General features: G+C 39.6%; 1 pseudogene across 1 annotated transcript; it reads left to right on the top strand.

Annotated features, from left to right (window-relative positions):
- The first annotated feature begins 3,054 nt into the window (after positions 1-3,054).
- Positions 3,055-3,685, top strand: LOC100345453 (cyclin-dependent kinases regulatory subunit 2 pseudogene; annotated as a pseudogene). Its single transcript, XR_016228182.1, has one exon. The product of XR_016228182.1 is annotated as a cyclin-dependent kinases regulatory subunit 2 pseudogene (transcript).
- Positions 3,686-24,465: the final 20,780 nt, after the last annotated feature.

Consider the following 24,465-nt stretch of genomic DNA (forward strand, 5'->3'; position numbering starts at 1 on the left):
GGTTTTTTTTAAAGATGTATTTATTTTCATTTGAAAGGCAGAGTGAACGAGAAGAGGAGACAGAGAGATCTTACTTCCACTGATTCACTCTCCAAATGCCACCAAGGCCAGGACTGGACCAGATCAAAGCCAGGAGCCAGGATCTGTATCATTGTCTCCCACGTGGTTGCAGGGGCCCAAGTACTTGAACCATCATCCTCTCCTTCCTAGGCACATTAGCAGGAAGGTGGGTCAGAAATGGAGTAGCTGGGACTTGAACTGGTACTCCAGTATGGACTGCCAGTGTTGTAAGTGGCAGCTTAACCCACTCTGCCACAATACTAACCCCAAGCTTTATTTTTTGATCACTTTATCCTGGTTTGTTTTGATTTTCATCCAGGCAAAGACATAAGAAAGCATGAAGATGAGGCAGGATTCAGACAACTAATTGACAAAGGAACTAACAGAAAACAGACATCACCTTTTACTAAATCTTTTACATGCCTTATACTCACTTTTCATATCTTCCTCTAACACATTTCCATCATATTTCCAGCAACAGTCATGTAGATGTTTACCATCAAGAATTGTTTCAAGAGCATGTTATAAGGACTCACAGAGTGCTTTCTAAAGAAAATGATCATTTTATAAATGTTAATTAATTCTGTGGTGCTGGTGCCGTGGCACAGTAAGTTAATCCTTTGTCTGCAGCACAGGCATCCCATGTGGGCGCCAGTTCTTGTCCCGGCTGCTCCTCTTCCAGTCCAGCTCTCTGCTGTGGCCCGGGAGTGCAGTGGAGGATGGCCCAAATGCTTGGGCCCCTGCACCTGCATGGGAGACCAAGGGGAAGCACCTGGCTCCTGGCTTCAGATCGACACAGCACCAACTGTGGCGGCCGTTTGGGGAGTGAATCAACAGAAGGAAGAGCTTTCTCTCTGTCTCCCCCTCTCACTGTCTGTAACTCTACCTCTCAAATAAGTAAAATCTTTAAAAACAAAAAAAGTTAATTAATTCTCATAATAATATTATGAAACAAGGATATACTATATTCCCATTTTGCAGAGCATGGGAATATTGAGTAATTTGTCCCATATTAAACAGCTAGTAAGCTATGGAGCTAGAATTTGTACCCTATCTTAGCTTCACAATCCACATACTTAATCACTACAATAAAGAAGTTGCTGGATTTGAATATATGCTTCCCCTACCCCCTCCCCCACTTCAACCACAACCACCATCAACATAAGGATACTTACACAACCAGGCTGTATTTTCATGTCTCCTCTTGGGCTTACTGACATTTTCAGAGAAGTCTGAATGATCCTCCTAAATGTCTAGGCTCTTAAGTAGTATAAATCTAGTTGACAGTCTCTATCTTCCAAATCCTATCTATCCTAGTCTTTGGGGTAGGATTCAGGCAGCATTGGACCATTGGAGACTGGATGTTTTAGGGAGCTTGGTTAATGCCTAGGTATTCCCCTCATTCATTTTCCTTTCTAGTGAGTTAGATTCATAGGATGTCTGAGCAATGATAAACATCAACCCCCTTTGGAACATCAGTACTTTGTGCAAGCATATTGTTGAGGATCCCACATTACCTCAACATCACGAGTTAGACTGTGTATCTTGAAATTTGGGAAAAAATATGGAAGTAATTGAAAAGACAGTGGTGTATATTTCCATTGATGGATTCAGTCTTCGTTGTTGAACCAAGAATGAATCTACATTTATCATATGCTATTAAATTATTCTGTTCCAGTGGATTCTTAATACCATTGTGATCAACTTTAAAATTAAGCTTTCAGGAATAATGGTGTTACCCAATACATTTTTTTTTTACCAACAGTTGTCCCTTCCTTGCTATAAAACCTTTCTCTAGCTGGTGGAGAAAGGCAAGAAGGAGAAGGGGAAGAGGAACAAATATCTAGAGCATCGTATTTTGGGGAGCATTTTAAATTAGGCTAAATTGAGACAAACTGAAGTTTCAGAGGTTCACACAATTTTTGCAATTGTATTAGCTCCTCCCTTTACCTAATCATGCTACTTGTCCCTCTATTCAGATCATTTCAAAATTCATCCTCTGATAGCAACATTTTAAAATGAATGATATATAGAATAACAGAATTGCATCAATGTTAAATGGCCTGAATTTGAAATTTTATTTTTTGTATAAGGTTCTAATAATTAAAAATTTTAAAACATTGTTATGACTCAAATTCTTGGATTTCTGCCACCCCCTTGGAAAACACAAATGAAGCGTTATTCTCCTTCAGCATGGCCCACCCCTGGCTGTTGCAGACATCTGGGGAGTGAACCAACAGATGGGAGAGATCTCTGTGTGTATCTTTCTGTCTCTGTCTACTATTCAAATATAATGAAAATGAAAACTTAAAAGTCAAATTTCTATACTTAGTATACATTCATTGAAATATTTAGAGGTAGGCCAGCGCCGCGGCTCACTAGGCTAATCTTCCGCCTTGCGGCGCCGGCACACCGGGTTCTAGTCCCGGTCGGGGCACCGGATTCTGTCCCAGTTGCCTCTCTTCCAGACCAGCTCTCTGCTGTGGCCAGGGAGGGCAGTGGAGGATGGCCCAAGTGCTTGGGCCCTGCACCCCATGGGAGACCAGGGTAAGTACCTGGCTCCTGCCATCGTATCAGCGCGGTGCGCCGGCCGCAGCGCGCTGGCCGCGGCGGCCATTGGAGGGTGAACCAAGGGCAAAGGAAGACCTTTCTCTCTGTCTCTCTCTCTCACTGTCCACTCTGCCTGTCAAAAAAAAAATATTTAGAGGTAAAGCATCATGATTTTTGCAACTTCCTCCAAAATGGTTTAGTAGTGAAAACAAAATGAGAAATAATTAATTTTTAAAGTTTTTTTTTTTAATCTGTAAGGAAAAAGATGTCAGTTTCCCATCTTCAGCTGTAGTAGCTGTCTATAGCAACAAGTCACCTTTCCTTGCCCCTGGGCCACACAGCAGGAAACTGGCAAGACTGATACAAAATCCTATATTTCTTGCTTTTAATTCTATTGCTTAAAATGTGTGTGATGGCATCTACACTTAAGAAATTTCTTGAGTTGAGTCGTTGCCTTGGTCAGGGTCGGACGTGCAGTGGCTGCGCCCGCTCTTCACACTCTCGTTTTTCTCTGCCCGTCCGCTGCGCACCGGCAGGATGGCTCACAAGCAGATTTATTACTCGGACAAGTACTTCGACGAGCACTACGAGTACCGGCATGTCATGTTACCCAGAGAACTCTCCAAACAAGTACCCAAAACCCAACTGATGTCTGAAGAAGAATGGAGGCGACTTGGTGTGCAGCAGAGTCTGGGATGGGTTCACTACATGATTCATGAGCCAGAGCCGCATATTCTTCTCTTTAGACGACCTCTTCCAAAAGATCAACAGAAGTGAAGTGTGCAGGAGACGTCGGCTCTTCCCAAGTTACTGTATATGTGTATATAAGGTAGTATTCAGTGAATACTGGAGTGTACAGTTCTTCATCCATGCCTGTGCGGGAGCTGTATTCTTCACAGCGAGAGCCCAGTTAACGCAGCTGCAGTTAGTTATAGTTAGAGAGCTGTCCCCTGGCCCGTCTCCCGGATGGAAGTGCCTGGTTGACTTCCCTGTTGTGTTAAATAAAGTTTGTATGTTGCATTTACAAAAAAAAAAAAAAAGAAAAGAAAAGAAAAGAAAGAAAGAAAGAAAGAAATTTCTTTTGATTTGTGACCTATGGAAAATGAATCCTAAAATTGAGGTTAACATATCATTGGCATCATTCTCTTTAAATTCAAATTTCATTGACAGATTAACTCAGAGAAACTCATTGCTAAATGTCTCAAGCATATTAAACAAATGTAATTTTCTCCTTAAGTTAATACACAATACATCTTACTACTCTTGAATATACATAAGTTGACAGACACAAACTGTCAAAACATGGTATGTCTGTTCAATGAGACAACTTGTCTAATCTTTCTTTTTTCTTTTAAGAAACATTATTACATTCACCCTCACATAAAATGCACAGACTGTTGTTTGAACAATGCCCAGTAATAGAGCATTGAAAGTCTCAGACATAGGTAGGTAGAGTATTATTTAATTTTGGAGTGTTTCCCAAATACAGTTTTTGAAAGTCCAATTGGACACATTATAAATGTATGTCACCTTAATTGTTTGTAGAATTCTTAATTATTTGTGAATTAAGGGAATCAGAAAAGGCTACAGATTTATGAAGTGCTTTTGGCAGCATCCAGAAGGAATGAAATATACTGACACCATTTGGTCAATAATTTGATGATAATGTGGCATACATTAAATTGTTTTCAGAGTTTGCTTTGATTTTAAATAGGAACTCAATATTTTCCCTTTGATCATATTAATATATGGCTCTTAGATACACAAACTGAATCATTTTCCATCAGATTAGTGACAAAAGAAAATGAGGATAGAGAGGAGAAAAGGAAACAACTTGGAAGAGTTCTCCCATTATTCTTGGGTCTCAGGACAGCCAAAAATTGGATGGTACTGAAACGTCAAGACAGCTGGTAACTGCATTGAACACTGGAGAGTTTGTCACACTTGTAGTGTGTTAATTGAATTCCCTTTGACAGTGAGCAGCAAACCTGGGAGGAGACCTAAAGAGAACTGAAGATAGGGCTCCTGCAAATCAATTACCATTGCAATGTTGGTGAGCAGGAACACATCCTGCAGGTCTGTGGGGCCAGGCAGCAGGGTGGACTGACAGCAACAAATGGGAGCTGGAAAGGCTACTCACAGCTCCTAAGGTGACTGACCTCTGCGACTCCTCATGAAAGTCAAACAAGAGGAACAGGAGCTGAAAGAATCAGACAGTAAATCATAGAGCTGGATTATGCAGAATTGATATAGGATGCTTCCAAATGTTTGATTAATGTTGGGTTGTATATTAAAGTGAGACAGTGAAGTAGAAGGGCAGTCATGAAATCTGTCTAGTGTGGACTTGTGACGGCCAACATCTGCTTGCTTTCATTCCACCGCAAAGGGAAAGAAATGATCATATACTCTCTCCTCCCTCTGGATAATTGATCATTTGAAAATTTTAGCTCTTTGGCTAGCTATTTCCTAGGTAAATTACTTATCACTACCCCTTCACCTCACCTCTAAGAAAGTAAAGAATGGAAAAAAGAAAAAAAAATGTGCTATGACCTCTGTTTCATTGCAATATGATTCCACGTGCCTGAAAGGAAACCCATGTAACAAGGCCCAGATGCTATTAATAGGACAATTGAACACCCTAAATAATGTGTAGAATACTACTTAAGAATCTAGAGGCTGTGCTTCAAATGACAAAAGTCAGAAAACTCAAGTTTAGGCTTTCTTCCCTGTGGTGGTTGGGGAGTAAAAAAGAAAGAATGTGGGGGAAAAAAAGGTGGAAGAGAGAAAAGCAGAGACAGAACAAGCAGAACATGGGGAAACATTACTACTTAGTCATTTTATGGTACTCATTTTTATGTACTGAAAATCACAGAGCTCTGCCTTCCTGGGAGAGTTTACTCTTTCCACACGGCTGAGAGATATCTTCGTATTTTGTTTCCCCAGGACTTGAAACTGATAAAAAAATGCATAACAACAAGTTAAACCATATTTTCACATTTGTGGTGTGTTAATTGAATTGCTTTGACAGTGAGCAGCAAATCTAATACAACCATCCATTATGTTGTACATTAAATATGTTACAAATTTTTCACTTATGTTTTTCCTGAAAATACAAAAGACAGGTGATTTTGGTAGACAAAAGGGAAGGCCATTGGCAGAAAGTACATGAAAGTAAAAGGCAGCAAGCAAAATTAAACAACTATAAGAAATGAAATCAAGTCCTGCAAAATTAACTTGATTGTGCAGATTTAGTCTGCTCTGTTGCTCACTGAAAGTGTGATCTTGGAGAAGTCACTAAACCTCTTGCAGAGGTCCTCAGTTTCCTCAAATATAAAATAGGTGTAATAATCTGCCGGCGCCGTGGCTCAATAGGCTAATCCTCCACCTTGCGGCGCCGGCACACCGGGTTCTAGTCCCGGTTGGGGCGCCGGATTCTGTCCCGGTTGCCCCTCTTCCAGGCCAGCTCTCTGCTATGGCCAGGGAGTGCAGTGGAGGATGGCCCAGGTGCTTGGGCCCTGCACCCCATGGGAGACCAGGAAAAGCACCTGGCTCCTGGCTCCTGCCAGGATCAGCGCGGTGCGCCGGCTGCAGCGGCGGCCATTAGAGGGTGAACCAACGGCAAAAGGAAGACCTTTCTCTCTCTGTCTCTCTCACTGTCCACTCTGCCTGTCAAAAAAAAAAAAAAAAAAAAGATATTTGTCTACTTCAATTGTGTAGGACTAAAAAATGTTTATGAACATGTTAGTTGAAAGTATAAAGCTGGGGCCAGCATTATGGCATAGCAGGTTAAGCTGCTACCTGCAACACCAGCATCCCATATGGGTGTTGGTTTGTGTCCCGCTCGCTCCACTTCCAATCCAGCTCTCTGCTATGGCCTGGGAAAGAAATAGAAGATAGCCCAAGTGCTTGGCCCCCTGCATCTGCATGGGAAACCTGGAAGAAGCTCCTGGCTCCTGGCTTTGGATTGGTGCAGCTCCCACCATTGGAGCTAATTGGGGAGTGAACGAGCGGATGGAAGACACCTCTCTCTCTCTCTCTCTCTCTCTCTCTGCCTCTCCTTCTCTTTCTGTGTAACTCTGACTTTCAAATAAATAAAAAAAATCTTTAAAAAATTTAAAAGAAAGAGAGGAGAGACAGTGAGAGTGTGAGTGGGAGGGAAGATAGGATGAGAAGTATCATTATGCTCCTAAATCTGTATATATGAAATACATGAAATTTGTTCACCTTATATAAATAAAAAATAAAAAGCAAACAAGTAGCAAAGCTGGAATTTGAACCCAGAACCTGACTCGGCTACCCTAAACTTGTTGCTTACAAATGGAGATGGGAATTTAGGTTAGATCAGATTCTCTGAGGTTAGTGTATCAAAGTTGGCCTAAGGAAAATGGTTCTCTTTTAAGGATACTTCTTTCGAGTATTTCTATTAGTATTAATGTATATGATAAACTCCTTCATGCTGAGTTGCGATTCCTTCCAAGAGTCTAAAGAGGGCAATGTTTAACTCATGGAATGAAGTAATAGAAGTGTTACTAAAGACGCTGTAGCACTAAAGAAAGTGGAAAGATTTGGGGGCAGGGCCTCCTTCAGTCACATGTTATAAATGAATCCCTTCTTTTTCTACATTTGCAAACATTGTTAGCTTTACGGAACATTGACAGCAGTGCTTCCTCAGCCTTCTGTGGTGCAGCAAATAGATTTGCATTTAAATTCTGCTCTGTGTGATATTTTGAGGTTTGGTATTCCCATCTGCAAAACAAAAACCAATTATTAATATACAGAGTTCTGAGAATTAAATGAGACAATATATATCAAAGTGCCTGTTTCACAATGTTGCTCTGTAAATAGCAGTAACAATAACAATTTTATAGTATTACTGTGTCTCACACATTATTGTAAGCATGTACCATAACTTATATAATCTCAATGTCTCTATGTAGTAGATGCTATTGTTAGCTCACTTACAGGTGAGGAAACTTAAGCACATAGGTATTCATATACCTAAAGTCACACAGCTAACTCTTTGACTATTGCCTATGTCTACTAATTTATAAAAGAAGACAGTTGCATAAAAGAAAAGAGACAGGAGTTTCCAATGAAAAAAGCACAACTGGACTCTGAGTTCTGAAGCTAAATAATTTTGGGTAAGTCTAGGAGTATTTGTTTAAAAAAGGAACAACAATAACAACTGCATTAATCATAGCTAACAATTCAGCCTTTTCTAAATACTAGGTCTGATACTACTTCTCAGCATCCCAGAACTATAAGTATTAAAAAGTATTAATATTTGCTGCTGAGATTATGAAGCTCACAATGTAGTAGGAAGAATACAACATGTCCGCAAATAATCAGCATGCAAAATAGAAAATGCAGAGAGACAAGAAATACCAAGAGAATGTGATCGGGAGTTCAGAACAAGAAGGCAGTTATGGAGTAAGCATTTACGTGCTGTTGAAAATCAAAATTTAAAAGGGAAGGAAATATGGAACTTGAAGAGGCTAGGGGATATAAAATGCAGAACAGGGAGGGAGTCAGATTTTGAATAGAAGATATAGAGAGGGTGAAATTTTTGGGGGGAAGACATATTTTGGGAAGACAAGTAACTCAGTTGAGAAGGGGAATTTAAGAGATGGAGCCTGTGAATTAGGATGAGGTCAAATTTGAGGGTGGTAGATATGAAACTTGGGGTGTTGACTTTGAATCTCATTCTGTAGGAAATGGAGAGTCACTGGAGACTTAAAATTTCTTGGTATCAACAGATAGCTCAACTTTGGGAAAAGTAACCTAGTAACAAACATAGAGTGGATTACAGAGAAAGGTAATAAAGACAGGAAATCTAGTTGGGAAGTTATTGCTCTATTAGTTAGTATTCACACACACACACACACACACACACACAGAGCATCTGTTTTTCCTTCAAGTGTACAATTAAAAAAATTTTTTTTTCAAAATGCACTCACTGAACTCATACTGTGGGCCAAACACTTGGTGAGTTAAGCATAATCTCCTTCAAGGGTTTAATAAAATATAATTTAGTATTTGTAGACTGAAAATCCCTTAAAAGTGCATCCTATAAAAAAGCAGAAGTTTACCTTGTTTTCAGGACAAAATTTGAACTGTACTATTAAAGAGTGAAATTATCACCTCATGGACCTTATGCAAATGCTCATCACACTAGCAACCTGTACTTAAATCCTGTAACCAGTAGATGGCGATTACAAGCTTTCATCTAGGCAACAAATAGATTTCCTTCCTTAAGACACAGAAAGGAAGAGAAAGAAGGAGGAGAGTGTAGAGAAAACAAGGGGAAAATGAAAGGGTAGGCAAAGAGAAGAGAAAGGTTGGGGAGAGGGAGTGGAAGATGGCAGGATGATAGAAGCTGTGCTTGCAACTCAAAAGTCTCCTTGAGACAGCTCAGAGCTTGATTTCCAGCAGTTAAACCTGGAAGAAAAATTGTATTGATTTCCTGGCAGGTATTGAAGAAATTAACTTTCCTGTTCCATAATTCCTCCAACTGAGTTTAGTAAAAAGAAGATTCAGCTGTGTTTGAATTTGAACAGTGCTTCACACGATTTTGACCCTGTATAGGAAGAAATGTGAGTGAAAATTGCCTAATTCTGCTGCTCTGTAGGTCTCTTTCTTTCTAGTACAGCTAAAAATCCTACCAGAGGAATATAAAGTTGGAACAGAAGATTCCCAATAAATTACTGGGGGTTTTTACCATAAAGGCAGAAAAAAGAGAAATTTTAGTCAAGTTGACCTTTTGAGATTTAGGCAGGAACTTTCCAATGTGAGATCAGGCATGATAAATCCCCAATTTAGATGTTGATTATGGTCCATTAATGGATTTGTAATTATGGGACTAAATTCACATAAAAGGAGGAAGAAAGTGGAAGACCACATTCCCTCTTTATTTAAGAACATGAATCAGGCGATTCTACTTCCTTTTGGTGCTGATTACTCAATAAGGTAGCCAGCCCCTGGGTACCTCCTGAAAAGAGCTGGAAATATCAGGGATTCACCATGGTTGAGGGCAATTTGCCCAGATATCCTAAGTCATTGAAACCATAAATTTCTGTAGATTGGAACTGCAACATGGGTCCTACCAGAATAAAATCAAGGATTATATTCCTTTCTCACATCTGTAGGAGAGATTCTATTTCTTGGAGTTTCCAGCATCTAGAGGTCATCTGCATTACTTGTCTCATAGCTCCTTTCTCTTCTTTAAAGCCATCAATATTGCATCTCTCTTACCATTTTTTCTTAGTTACATATCCTGTCCATGTGCAGGAGAAAGAGAGAAAACCAAATTCATGTAATAAGTGAACAACTCTTGCTGTCCAGGATTATTCAACTGAACTGCTTATTAATAGGCATAGTGTGTCAGTCAGGCAAACAGACAGGTACTTTGAATACCTCTAATAAGAAGGGAATTATTTTTGGTGGTATTAAATTGGGAGTGATAGAGGGAAATTAAAGGTAAATAAAGATACAGTGGTCCTGAACTAGTACTAACCGTTAGGCTATAGTAGATGGGATATAATATTTATTCATCACTTGCCAACTGTCAGACATTGTTTTAAATGTTTTACATGGCAAATGTCATTTAGTCCTCCAAACAGTCTCATACCCAGCTTAGGAAAATGAGACAAAAAGAAGTTATTTGCTCCAGGTCACTCACTTATCAATGGTAGAATCAAGAACCCATCCAGCTGGTTCTGGAGCTCAAGCTCTTAACCACTACACTTCACTGCTTCTAAGCTTTTTTTGGCCTTTCATGAAAAACTAAAAAAATTACAGAGAAATTTTTCCAACCACCAAATAAACAAACACAGACCAGATTAGACCCCTGATTGCTGAAGGATTGCATTTCTGCGATTTGACTTTGAAAGAAGAGATGACCTCAAAGCATATCACTGCAACCCCTTTTCAGGGTTGGATAACTTGAAATGACCTTGAAGTTTCCTTTATATTCAGTGGTCCATGTCTTCATTACTATTTTGGCAGCTATTGTCTTTCAGGGATGTAGAAAAAAGCTGAAAAAATTCTCTAGTTTGGTGGTTCTTGATAATTTAATTTGAATGAATTTCTAGGACAAAGCTTGAAATGCAAATGATGTATTTGAACATGCAAAGGTGAATTTAAAGTACTTGATATGTACTTACTGTTCACATTAGAGCTAAGTTTAAAATAGAGTAAATGGATACAAAATGGCTGTTTTCAAGAGAGTACAGGTAAATCCTCCAGACTTTCACTTGTTAAGCTTAATTTTACTTTTCCTAGATACAATGTCCTGCAGTTCTGCATACAAGGTGAATGAGAGACTTTATGGAACTGGCTTCTCAGAGGTAGAAGTCAAGCAGAATTAATACAGAAAATCTTTCTTTAAAAAAAAGATTTATTTATTTATTTGAAAGAGCTACACAAAGAAGGAGAAGCAGAAAGAGAGAGGTCTTCTACCCACTGGTTCATTCCCCAAATGGCCACAATGGCAGGAGCTGGGCCAATCTGAAGCCTGGAGCCAGGAGCTTCTTCTGGGTCTCTCATGCGGGTGCAGGGGCCCCAGGACTTGGGCCATCTTCTACTGCTTTCCCAGGCCACAGCAGAGAACTGGATCGGAAGTGGAGCAGCCAGGACTCAAACTGGCACCCATATAGGATGCCATCATGCAGGCAGCGGCCTTACCCGCTATGCCACAGCACCAGCCCCAGAAAATATTTCTAAATAATTATTTTTTCTTCACTGAGATAAAATTTTTTTTGATTTTATATTATTAAATAATTCTATTTTATAAAAAGTGTTCTAGGAGCCTTGTGTTATTTCACTGACTTCAACATTTTTTCTCCATTCTGCACAAAGCCAAGATGGCTTTGTGGACTTGTGATGTGGGAGAAGTGGGATTTAATTTTAATCCAAGTGCTTGCCTTGGACTTAAAAGGCATTTTATGTACAGATACATATATGGTGAATGAAGTGATAAAGTTTATTTAGAAAATAAGAAAGCAAACATAAGCACATGGGCATAGAGTAGACCAGAGAAAAAAGGGAGTGGAGGAAGGGAAACAAAGCCAGGGAACACCCTCAGAACCTTCTCTCATCCTGTCTGACAGAAGGAGAGGAGCACCTCCCAGCACACCCTTTTATAAGATAATGTGGTCACGGAGAGGTTTATGACACCTCCATAAAATTCCATGTGGAGCTTGATATACATATACACATGGCGACCCTTCCCCCAGATGACAATAGGTCATCCTGGGAAAGTAGGTGTTCTGACAGATAGATGAAATAGAAAGAATCACATGGGGAAGGGCCTTGTGATTTCTGACCTCCAACTCAGCTAGCTAACTTATCCCATATCATTTGGAAAGGTACACAGGCTCTGGATTCAGATGGCCACCTTTTTGATTCTTGGCTTCACTATTTATTAATAATGTTACATTGGGAAAGCTAAAAGCATTGTGTTTCAACTTATTCATACAAAGAAGGTAGATAATCTGCCTGAAGCTTATTGTGAGGTTAAATTGGACCTGCCAAAAATTATTTATTAATAATTATATTTTATTAAAAATCATTGGTTAATCACTTTAAAGGGCAGTATGCTATTAATATAGTAATATTTTCCTTTTTATGTGAATCTTTATAGTAGACAGGCATTTTCACTTTTATTTTTCGTTTGATTTTGTGATGATATTATGTGCCACACACTGATGTTTTGCTAAACAACAGTCCACATATACCAGAATGAGCCCATAAATTAAGAGAGCTTAAAAATTCCTATCACCTGGTGACATCATGCCTTTCATGACATCTTAGCTCAACACATTGTTTGATTGTGGTGCTGCTAGTGTAAGTGAAACTACTACACTGTCAGTTGTAAAATATATAGTGATGCAATTATGTACAGTATATGATACTTGATAGTGATAATAAATGATATTATTACTGGTTTAAATATTTACTAGTATTTATTTTAGTGTGTACTCCTTCTAATTACAAAAATGCTTCTCTGTAAAACAGCCTCAGACCAGTTCTTCAGAAGGTACTCCAGAGGAAGGTATCTTTATCACAGGGGATATCAGCTCCATGAGTGTTCCTGCCCCTCAATGACTCTGAATGGGACAAGATGTGGAGGTAGAAGACAGTGATACTGATGATCTTGACTCCGTGTAGGCCTAGACTAATTTGTATGTTTGTGTCTTAGTTGCTATCAAAATGTTTAAAAAGAACCCAGATAAAAACATTGTACGATAGAAAAAAGGATTATAGAATAAGGATTTTAGGAAAGAAAATATTTTATATAGATGATTGTGTTTTGAAGTAACTATTATTGTTCCAATGGGTTTTAAATTAAAATTTTAGAAAATAAAGTTTTAGTAAGCAAAGATTAGGTTATTATTGAAGAAGGAAAAAGTTTATAAATATACTGTAGTGTAAGTGCACGGTATTTATAAAGTCTGCATCTTCACATTAACTAACTCACCTAGAGCAACTTCCAGTCCTGCAAGCTCCACTCCTGGCAAGAGCCCTCTAACATTGTACCATTTTTTGTGTTTTATGCCATATTCTACTGTGCCCTTTCTGTGTTTAGATATGTGTAGATACAAAAATATTTACCAGTGTTTTACGATTGCCTACTTTATTCAGTGTGGTAGCATGTCACACAGGTATATAGCCTAGGAACAATAGATTGTGCCAATAGCCTAGGTATGTAGAAGTCTATGTGCTTGACTACATGCTTTAGTTTTGTGTAAGTACACTCTATGATGGTTGAACAATAACAAAATCACCTTGATAACCCATTTCTCAGAACATACTGTCATTAAATAATGCATAATTGTATTTGGTCTTAGTCCCTGTTTTCTGGCATAAAACCCTTATAATTTCCAAAATGATAAGTGTCATTTTTTTAAAAAAAAAGATTTATTTATTTTATTTGAAAGGCTGAGTTACACACAGACACACACACACACACACAAACACACACAGAGAGAGAGAGAGAGAGAGAGAGAGAAAGTGAGAGAGATAGAGAAAGAGATCCTCCATCCACTGGTTCACTTCCTAAATGACTGCAGTGGGTGGAGCTGGGCCGATCCAAAGCCAGGAGCCTAGAGTTTCTCCCAGGTCTCCCACAGGGGTGCAGAGGCCCAACAACTTTGGGCCATTTTCTGCTGCTTTCCCAGGCCATAGCGGAGAGCTCGTACTGGAAATGGAGCTGTGGTGTTATCCATGGAAAGATCAAGGTAGGATTAGGGGTTAGGACTTTCTGGTTTACATTCCCCAACCTCTGGGGAGAGTAGAAGGGCTGAAGGTTAAGTTGTTCATTATTGGCTAATGATTTCATCAATCATGTCTATTTAGTGAAGCCTTCATAAAAACCCCACAGGATGAGATTTCTAAAGTTTCTGGAGAGCTGAACATATGGCATTCCTAGAGGTTGGCATGCTGGAAAAAAAGTATTGAAGTTTGGGTTCCCTTCTCCCACACCTTGCCCTATCCATATTTTCATGTGGTGTTTATCAGTATCCTTTGTAGTATCTTTTATAATAAGCCAGTAAACAAAAATGTTCCCTGAGTTCTGTGAGCAGCTCTAGCAAATTAATTGAAACTGATAATTAATAACAGAAACTTGGATTTATAGCAGGTTGGTCTCAGGAGCATGATTGAAACAACCCTAGGATTTATATTGGCATCTGAAGTGGAGGACAGTCTTAGGAATTGAGGACTCTACCTAGGATACCTGCTGCTACTTCCGGATAGATAGTGTCGGAGTTCAACTCGAATTAGAGAATACCCAGGTGATGTTGGCTTCTGCAGCATTGCTTGCTTGGTGGGAAGAAAAAAATGCCCACAAACCTGGTGTGAGAAGCGTGTTATGAGATTACGCAAAACTGAGTTGAGTTTGTTTTTTTTTTTTCTGTACAGAAATGTTTGTAACAGATGAAGATGGGAAAGAATTTGCCCATTTAACAAAGAGGTGTTTCAAAGATTGTCTAATGTCCCCCAGTCATTTGCAGCAGACCAAGAAATCAAATCCAGGTTATCTGAATCCCAGTCCAGTAGTTGTTCCCAGTTGTCTTCAGAGAAGCACATCCAAGTACAGATAATGAAAAAGGCACAGGAAGGCAAGTGTAGGAGAGGCAGTAGATAACAAGTTAGCTTTTGTGTTTTCAATAGATTTATTTATTAAAACAAAACAAAATAAGAGAAAATCTTAATCTTCCCTCTGCCCCCAAGAGGTTGATGGCTTCAGTTGGTTGTCTAGATGAGGTCTTGTTCAATTCTGGGGGAAGGGTAACTAGTAGGATCTCAGCCAACAGTTAACTAACAGGATGAAAAGATCAGATCAGAGCATTTAAAGATTTTATATTATTTTTATTTTTATTAAGCACTTTTATTGATTGACAATTCTTATGGATTAGCCCATTTTGTATTGCTGTAACAGAATACTTGAGCCTAGTTAATTTATAAATAATAGAAGTTTATGTAGCTCATGGTTCTGGAGGCTTAAAAATCCAAGAAGGGACTGCATTCTGTGAAGGCTTTTGTGCTACAAGACAACATCGCAGAAGGCATAAAATGGGAGAGAGCAGGGGAGAGAAAGGGAGGGAAAGGGTCCAAACTCCACCCTTTTATAACTAACCCACACTTTTGATAATGGCCTTAATCCACACATGAGAGCAGTGCCCTATAACCTAATCACCTCTTAAAGGTTGCACCTCTTAACAAGTGCATGTTACAATGGCAATTCAGTTTCAACAGGTGTTTTGGGGAGTATTTAAACCATAGCATTAGACATAAAAGTTGAGCCTAGAATGGTAGGAGATACACTAAAATTTACATTATTAGTAATTTAAACATCTAGAGTTTCAAATCCAGGTGTAAATGGTTTTGTGAGTCTACCTTTTTTTGGTTTCACATTTTGTATGCAAATTACTTTCTCCATGGAAAAAAATAAAATATTTACAAATAAGAATACAGACCCCTTCCACTGCTACTTTCTCATTATCTGCCATAGTTCCTTCCTCTTTGGTTTGTTTCTTTGCAGACTTTTTTTTATTGTTTTACATGCACATTTATATAGCCATAGAAAACGTATCATACTTTGAGAGCCAGCGTTGTGGCATAGCAGGTGAAGCTGAAGCCTGTGACTCCAGCATGCCATATGGGCACTGGTTTTTGTCCTGGCTGCTCCACTTCCAATCCAGCTCCAAACTGATGGCCTGGGAAAGGCAGTAGAGGATGTCCCAGTTGCTTCGGCCCCTGTCATCCACGTTGGAGACCCAGTTGAGGCTCCTGGCTCTTGGCTTCCACCTGGCTCAGCCCTGGCCTTTGTGGCCACTTGGAGTGTGAACCGGTAGATGTGCTGTCTCTCCCTCTCTCTCTACAGCTCTGACTTTCAAATAAATAAATAAGCCTTTTTTAAAAATGCATTATGCTATTTGGGTGATTTTATTATATCATACTGAATATATTCTTCTTCTTAACAAGGATTTATTTATTTGAAAGACAGAGTGAAGAGAGAGTGAGGGACAGAGAAAGAGATTTCCCATCCACTGGTTCACTACCTGAATGACTGCAATGGTTGGGGTTGGGCCAGGCTGAAACCAGGAGCCAAGAACTCCATCGTGGTTTCCCATGTAGGTGGCAGGGGCCCAAGCACTTGAGCCATCTTCCATTGCTTTCCCAGGCACATCAGCAGGGATCTGGGTGAGAAGTGGAGCATCTGGGACTAAAACTGGTGCTCTGATATGGGATGCCAGTATAACAAACAACAGCTTAACCTGCTGTACCTCAATTCCAGCCTCAAATATATTGTTCTGTATCTTGCTTTATTCAGGTTTGTATACATGTATATTTTGTATATATGCAATCTACTACCTCAATCATTCCATGTCATTAGCCTTTTTAGACAAAACACACTAGTTGTAATGCAGATTAATCATGTTTTCAGCCAATCCCTTATTAATTGACATTTAAGAGGTTTATTATTATTTTTTCACAGTTGTCATGTGTCATTTTGATTGGTATGTAGTGATATCTCATTATGGTTTTAATTTGCGCTTCCCTAGTTGTTAATGATATTGAACATCTTTTCATTTACTTATTTGCCCCATGTATATCCTCTTTGATGAAATATCTGCTATATCTTTTACCTATTTTATAGTGATATAGCTAATTTTATTTTTAAGGTTTATTTATTTATTATTTGAAAGAGTTACAGAGAGAGAGATTCCATCCACTGGTTCACTCCCGAGATGGCCACAATAACCGGAGGTGCACCAATCCAAAGCCAGGAGCCAAGAGCTTCTTCTGGGTCTCCTACATGAGTGGAGGGGCCCAAGGACTTGGACCATCCTCTACTGCTTTCCCAGGCCATAGCAGAGAGCTGGATTGGAAGGGGAGCAGCCGGGACCCAAACCGGCACCCATATAGGATGCCGGCACTGCAGGTCACAGCTTTACCCACTACACCACAGCACTGACCCAGTTAATTTTATTATTGTTTATTTTAATACTTGTTGTTTTCCTTCTTTAAAGAAAGTATAGCAGGCGTTTGGCTTAGCAGTTAACATACTGATTAGGACACCCATATCTCACATCAAGAGTGCCTGGATTTCACTGTTGGTTCTGAATCTTTTGCTTTTTAAAGATTGACTTTTTATTTATTTGAAGTGCAGAGTGACAGAGAGAGAAGGGGAGAGACAGAGAGAGATATCTTCCATCTGCTGGTTTGCTCCTTAAGCGGCTGCACTTGCTGGGTTTGGGCCACACTGAAGCCAGGATCCCAGAACCGAATCCAGATCTCTGCTCCTGGATCTTCTCTGTGGCTGTCAGGGGTCCAAGCACTCAGGCTGTCTTCTGCTGCCTCCTCAGGATCATTAGCAGGTAGCTAGATCAAAACCAGAGCATCCAGGACTCAAATTGGTGCTCTGATATATGCCAGTTTTGCAAGTGGTGGCACAAACCACTCCACCACAATGCCAGCCCTTGGCTCTAGCTCTTGATTCCAGATTCCTACTAATGCAGACCCTGGGAAGCAGTGGTAATGATTCATGTAGTTGGTTTCCTGTCACCTAAACGGGAGACCTGGATTGATTTCCTTACTCCCAGCTTTGGCATTTTGGGAGTAAATCAGCCAACAGAAGTGCTCTCTCGCTCTCACTCTCTTGCTCTCTGCCATCCTGCTCTGCCCCTTAAAACAGCAAATAAAAATTTAAAATAATAAATTTTTTTTAAATTTTTAAATTTTTTATTGATATAAAGAGAACAGATTTGATGTGTGCCTGTGTATAACTCCTGGTTCTGCCAGGAGTTCTGCTGCTGTGTAATTTAGGGTATGTTACTCAACCACTCTGAACCTGTTTCCTCATCTGTTAACTATAGTATAGTAATGGAACATATACCACTGAAATGCTTTCAACAACTCAGTGAATTGTATATGTACTTGGCAAAGAGCCTGGCACATGATAGGCACTTAGAAAAGAGTGTGGATGAACCATTCCTTCTGACTGGTTTGCAGCATCCTTGTGAGGCTCCAATGAGATAACAGCAGCTATGGTTTGAATATGGTTTGGGTCTCCAAGGATATATGTGATTTGAAGCTTGGTTCCCAGGCCTTGGTGGCAGTACTGGGAAGTGCTGTGGAACTTTAAGAGATGGACCCTAATGGGGAATACAGCAGCTGAGATAGCACTTTGTAATCTTGTGTATTGCAAGGGATTCAGATTATCTTAGCCTATTACAGAAATGGAGCATTTAAAATAATGACTCAGCCCTAGTAGGTTATATGTTTATAATGATTTATCTGTTACTTCTAGATTATCCAGTTTGTTGTCCTATGACTGTTCATAGTAGTCTCTTATGGTCCTTTGTATTTCTGTTATCATTGTAATGTCTCCTCTGACTATTTTAGTTGTGTGAGTCTTCTCTCTTTTTTTCTAGATCTAGCCAAGAGTTTGCCATATTTATTTAGCTTTTCAAAGAAAGAATGTTTAATTTTATTGATCTTTTCTATTATTTTACCAACTTCTAGTGCATTTATTTCTGCTCTGATCTTTTTTTAAAGATTATTTATTTACTTGAAAGGCAGAGTGAGATCTTCCATCAGTTGGCTGCAACTGCTGAGGTTGGTCAGGCTGATGCCAGGAGCCTGGAACTCCATTTGGGTCTCACATGAGGATGCCAAGGGAGCACATAGGTCATCTTCTGTTACTTTTCCAGGAGCATTAATAGGGATCTTAAATGGTGCAGCAAGGACTAAAACCAGCACTCATATGGGATGTCATGTAAAAAGCAGTGGCTTAAGCCCTTGCTTTGATTTTTATTATTTCCTTCCTTTTAATAAGATTAGGGCTAGTTTGTTCTTCTTTCTCTAGCTCCTTGAGATAAAAAGATGTTTATTTAAAATATTTCCTCTTTTTTCATGTAGACATTTATTGCTATGAACTTCCCCTTAGAACTGATTTTGTGACTTATGAGATTTGATATGTTATATTCCCATTTTTGTTTCTTTGAAGATATTTTTAAGTTTCCAGTTTAATTTCTTTAATGTGATGGTTGATCAGAACCATATTCTGAAGAAATTGTAAATATGAACAGATCTACTTTTAAGACAACTCTACTATTATATTATATCACATATTACTACTCTAAGGTAGTATTCAACTAAATAGAAAAATATCCTATATTAATACATGTTAATACTGCTAAAATGGCCGGCGCCGCGGCTCACTAGGCTAATCCTCTGCCTTGCGGTGCCGGCACACAGGGTTCTAGTCCCGGTTGGGGTGCCGGATTCTGTCCCGATTGCCCCTCTTCCAGGCCAGCTCTCTGCTGTGGCCAGGGAGTGCAGTGGAGGATGGCCCAAGTACTTGGGCCCTGCACCCAATGGGAGACCAGGAGAAGTACTTGGCTCCTGCCATCGGATCAGTGCGGTGCGCCGGCCACAGCGCACCGGCCGCAGCGGCCATTGGAGGGTGAACCAACGGCAAAGGAAGACCTTTCTCTCTGTCTCTCTCTCTCACTATCCACTCTGCCTGTCAAAAAAAAAAATACTGCTAAAATATCCATACTACCTAAAGTGATAGAGTCAGTGAAGTCTCTATCAAAATTTTAATCTCATTCTTTATAGAAATAGAAAAACAATCCTTAGATGTGTTTAGAACCAAAAAGACCCTGAATAGCCTAAGAAATCTTTTGGAAAAAAAAGATTTATTTTATTTTTTGAAAAACTGAGTGACACGGAGAGAGATAAACAGATTTTCCAGCTGCTGGTTCACTCCCCCAAATTGCCACAAAAGCCAAGAGTGGGCCAGGCTGAAACCAGGAGCCAGGAACTCCACTCAAGTCTCCCACGTGGGTGCAGGGGCCCAAGTACTTGATTCATCTTTCGCTGCTTTCCCAGGTGCATGAGCAGGGAACTGGATGGAAAGTAGAGCAGCAAGGACCCAAATCAAGCCTCCAGTATAGGATGCCATCATAGCAAGCAGTGGCTTAACATGCTGTGCCACAACATTGGCCCCAAAGCAACATTTATCCCAAAACTGAAGGCATCACAATATGGACTGGATTTTTAAAGTATTTATTACTTTTATTTATTTATTTATTTGAAAAACAGAGGAAAGGAGGGAGGGAGGGGAAGGGAATGTGAAATGAATATTGAAAGATAGTCCAAATGCCCTGGGCTGGACCAGGCCAAATCCTGGATCCAGGGATTCCATCTGGGTTTCTTGCATGGGTGACAGGGACCCAAGTACTTTGACCATTACCTGTTGCCTTCCAGGGTGCACACTAGCAGGAAGCTGGATCAAAAGCAGAGGCAGGACCCAGAACCTAGGCACACTGGGATGTGGAATTTCCAAGTGACTGCTTAAAGTGCTGTGCCACAACTCAAGCCCCTGAATTTAAAAATCTGTTATAAGGGGCTAACATAGTTATGCAACATATTAAGCCATTGCCTGTGAGACTACCAACCAATGTGAGTGCCAGTTTGAGTCCCAGCTGCTGGACTTCTAATCCAACTCCCTGCTAATGTGCCTGAGAAGGCAGCAGAAGATGGTCCAAGTACTTAAGCTCTTGACACCCACTTGGGAGACCCAGATGGAGCTCCAGACTCCTGGCTTTGGCCTGATGCAGCCCTGGCAGTTGAGGCCATCTGGGGAATGAACCAGGAGATGGAAGAACTCTCACTCTCCCTCTCCCTCTCCCTCTCCCTCCCTCCCTCTCCCTCTCCCCCTCCCTCTCCCTCTCCCCCTCCCCCTCCCTCTCCCTCTCTCTCCCTCCCTCCCTCCCTCTCCCTCTCCCCCTCCCTCTCCCTCTCCCCCTCCCCCTCCCTCTCCCTCTCCCTCTCCCTCTCTTGTCTCTCCCTATCTCTCTATAACTCTGCCATTAAAATAAATAAATAAATCTTTAAAGTATGTATTATAGAGCTACAGAAATAATAATAGCACAGTGCTGACATAAAAACAGACACATAGACCAGTGGAAAAGGATAGGAGTCCACAAGTAAATTATGTGTCTATAGACCAATTAATTTTTGACAAAGATATTAACATATAGTGAGGACAGAACGGTCTCTTCCATAAATGATGTTGGGAAAATTGGATATCCACATACAGAAGCATTAAAATGGAACATTATCTCACCTTTTGTACAAGAATCAATTCAAAATGAATTAAAGACTTAAATATAATACCTGAAACTATAAAACTGCTAGAAGAAAACAATGGAAAAGTTCTATGACATTGATCTGACCAGTGATTTCATGGATATTACTCCAAAAGAACTGGCAACAGAGGCAAAAACAGACAAGTAGGATGACATCAATCTAAAAAGGTTCTGTACAGAAAAGGAAGCAATTAATAAAGTGAAGACAACCCACAGATGGGCAAAAATATTTATAAACCCTACATCAGATAAGGGGCTAATATATAAAATTTATAAGGAACTCAAGCTACTCAATAATAATGAAAAAAAAAACAGGATAAAGCATGGAAAGAACTGGAATCAACATTTCTCAAAAGAAGGAATAAAAAGGTATATGCAAAAGTGCTCAACATCTCTAATCATAAGAGGAATATAAATAAAAAAAAACAATGAGATGCCACCTCACGTTTGCAAAACTGGCTATTAGAAAAAGATGAAAGATAAAAGTTGTTGCTGAGGATCTGGAGAAAAGGGAAAACTTATACACTATTAGTGATATTGTAAATTAAAACAGCCATTTTAGAAAACAACATGAAGATTCCTCAAAAAAGCTTAAAAATAGGTCTGGCATTGTGGCACAACAGGTTAAGCTGCTACTTGAGACGCTGGTATCCATTTCAGAGCACCAGTTCAAGTCCTGGCTGCTCCACTTCTAATCCATCTCCCTGCTGATGAACCTGGGAAAGCAACTGAAGATGACCCAAGTACCTGGATCCCTCCCACCATGTGGGAGACCCAGATAGAACTCTGAGATCCTGGTTTCACTTTGGCCCAGCCCCGAGACTTGTGGCCATTTAGGAGGTAAACCAGTGGATGGAAGACCTCTTTCTATCTTGCCCTCTCTCTGTCACTCTGTTTTAAATAAAATAAATAAGTATTTTAGAAACTAAAAATAAAATTATAATATGATCAAGCAAGCCCAGTACAGGGTGCATAGCCAATGAAAGTGAAATCAGTATGTGAAAGAAATGCCTGCATTCCCAAGTTCATTGTAGCATTATTGACAATAGTCGGCATATAGAAGTAACCTATGTGTTCATTAATGAATGAATGAATTTAATAAATGAATTTTAATTTTAAAATTTGAATTTTAATGAATTTTAATGTATGTGTATTCTACATACACAGTAGAATACTATTCAGAGTTATAAAAACCAGGAAATTCTGTCATTTGTGACATAATGGGTGAACCAAGAAGATACTATGTTAAGTGAAATAGGCAAGGCACAGAGAGACAAATACTGTATGATCTCTCTTAAATAGAGAATCTAAAAAAGTAGAACTCATAGATGTAGAGAGTAGAATGGTGTTTATCAGGGGCTTTGGGGGAGAGGACAGGAAAAAGGTAGAAGTTGGTCAACTGGAAAAAGTTACAGTTAGATATGAGGAATAAGTTCTGGTATTCTATTGAACAACATGGTGAGTATAACTAATAATGTATATTTCAAAATAATTAAGAGAGGGTTTCAAATGTTCTAACCACAGATAAATGTTAGGGGTAATGGAGGAAAAATAACATAGTGAGATGAATGGAGCACGAAGTTACATCAGAAAAATATCTTTAAAAACTTGATGGCCATGAAAACAAGTGTGACTTGTATGCTTCTGAAAGGGCAATGTCTTAGCAGCTGTTGTTGCATCTGTGCTGGATAAGGGCGAGTTGTGCAAGCTAGGAACCTGGCCTGGCAGGGAGATTAAGTGAATGGCCAGGGGGCCTGTTTCCTTTGGTAATTTCTAAGGCCTCCTGAAAAGTGGTAACTAACCTGAATTTGTAAAAGAAAAAGAGTGAGAGCTCGCCTGGGAACTAGTTGCAAGCAAAAGTGAGAAACGTGGCTCTCATTTATGCCAAGAATTGCTTCCAGATGAGTCACCTATTAAAAATAGTCAATGAAAGAACCTAAAGAAAACAGCATAGAAATAATCAGGCTGCTAGGGATGGCCAATGCAATTTCTCGATTTCCAAATAGAGGTGCAGAGGCATGAGTGTTCTCTGCCATATGAATCGATGTACAAACCATTTATTTCAGTAAGCAATTTCCCAAGCAACTGAAGGACTTTGAAGACAATATTTACCAAACTGTCTTTAACTTTAGATTACATTTTACATCTTGAACCCCTTAAAATTAAAAAAAAAAAATTATGTGGAACAAAGCAGTTATTTTAAGATAAAAATAAAATCTGTATTTCAAAGATAGCACTAGCAAAGATAGCATTCAAATATAGCATAATTTAAAAAAATGATTATAGTGTATATAAAGACACATAAATTTTCCCTTTAAAATTAATACAGGGCAGGTATTTGACCAAATATTTAAGATGCCAGTTGGGATGTCCATATTCCATATAGCAGAGACTGGGTTCAAGTTCCAGCTGTGCTCTCAATTCAAGCTTCTTGCTTCTGTGCACCCTGGGAGACAGCATGTGATGGCTCAAGTGATAGGTTCCCTATCACCCATGTGGGAGACCTGAATTGAGCGCCTGACTCCAGGCTTCAGCCCAGCCCAGAATTCCAGCCCTTGCCAGTATTTGAAGAGTGAACAAGCAGATGGGAGCACTGTCTCTCTCTCTCTTTTTCTGTCTGTCTCTATATGTGTGTGTGTGCCAGCCACTTCTCAAATAAATCAATGGACAAAATTTTTTAAATAAAAAATAAAATTTATATGTAAGTGTAAATATGTCTATATGTAAGTGTAAATTGTAAAAGTACTATTTGTGAACAAGTGCATTTGATACTAGCATATCTTTAATTTGAAATTAAAGTTGAATAAAGAAAAGAAAATGGGCCAGTGCTGTGGTGTACCGAGTAAAGCCATGGCCTGCAGTGCCGGCATCCCATATGGGCGCCGGTTCAAGTCCAGGCTGCCCCACTTCTGATCCAGCTCTCTGCTTGTAGCCTGGGAGAGCAGTGGAAGGTGGCCCAAGTGATTGGGCCTCTGAACCCACATGGAAGACCTGGAAGAAGCTCCTGGCTCCTTGCTTAGGAGCAGCCCAGTTAATTGCAGCCATTTGGGGAATAAACCAGCAGATAGAAGACTTACCTCTCTACCTCTGCCTTTCTGTAATGCTGCCTTTCAAATAAATAAATCTTTAAAAAAAGAGAAAGAAAAGAAAATTGAATATATAAAACAATTATTAGATTAAATACAAGGGATTT

Source organism: Oryctolagus cuniculus, chromosome X, assembly GCF_051225735.1.
Source record: "Oryctolagus cuniculus isolate XC-2025 breed Fujian yellow rabbit chromosome X, ASM5122573v1, whole genome shotgun sequence".
NCBI lineage: Eukaryota > Metazoa > Chordata > Mammalia > Lagomorpha > Leporidae > Oryctolagus > Oryctolagus cuniculus.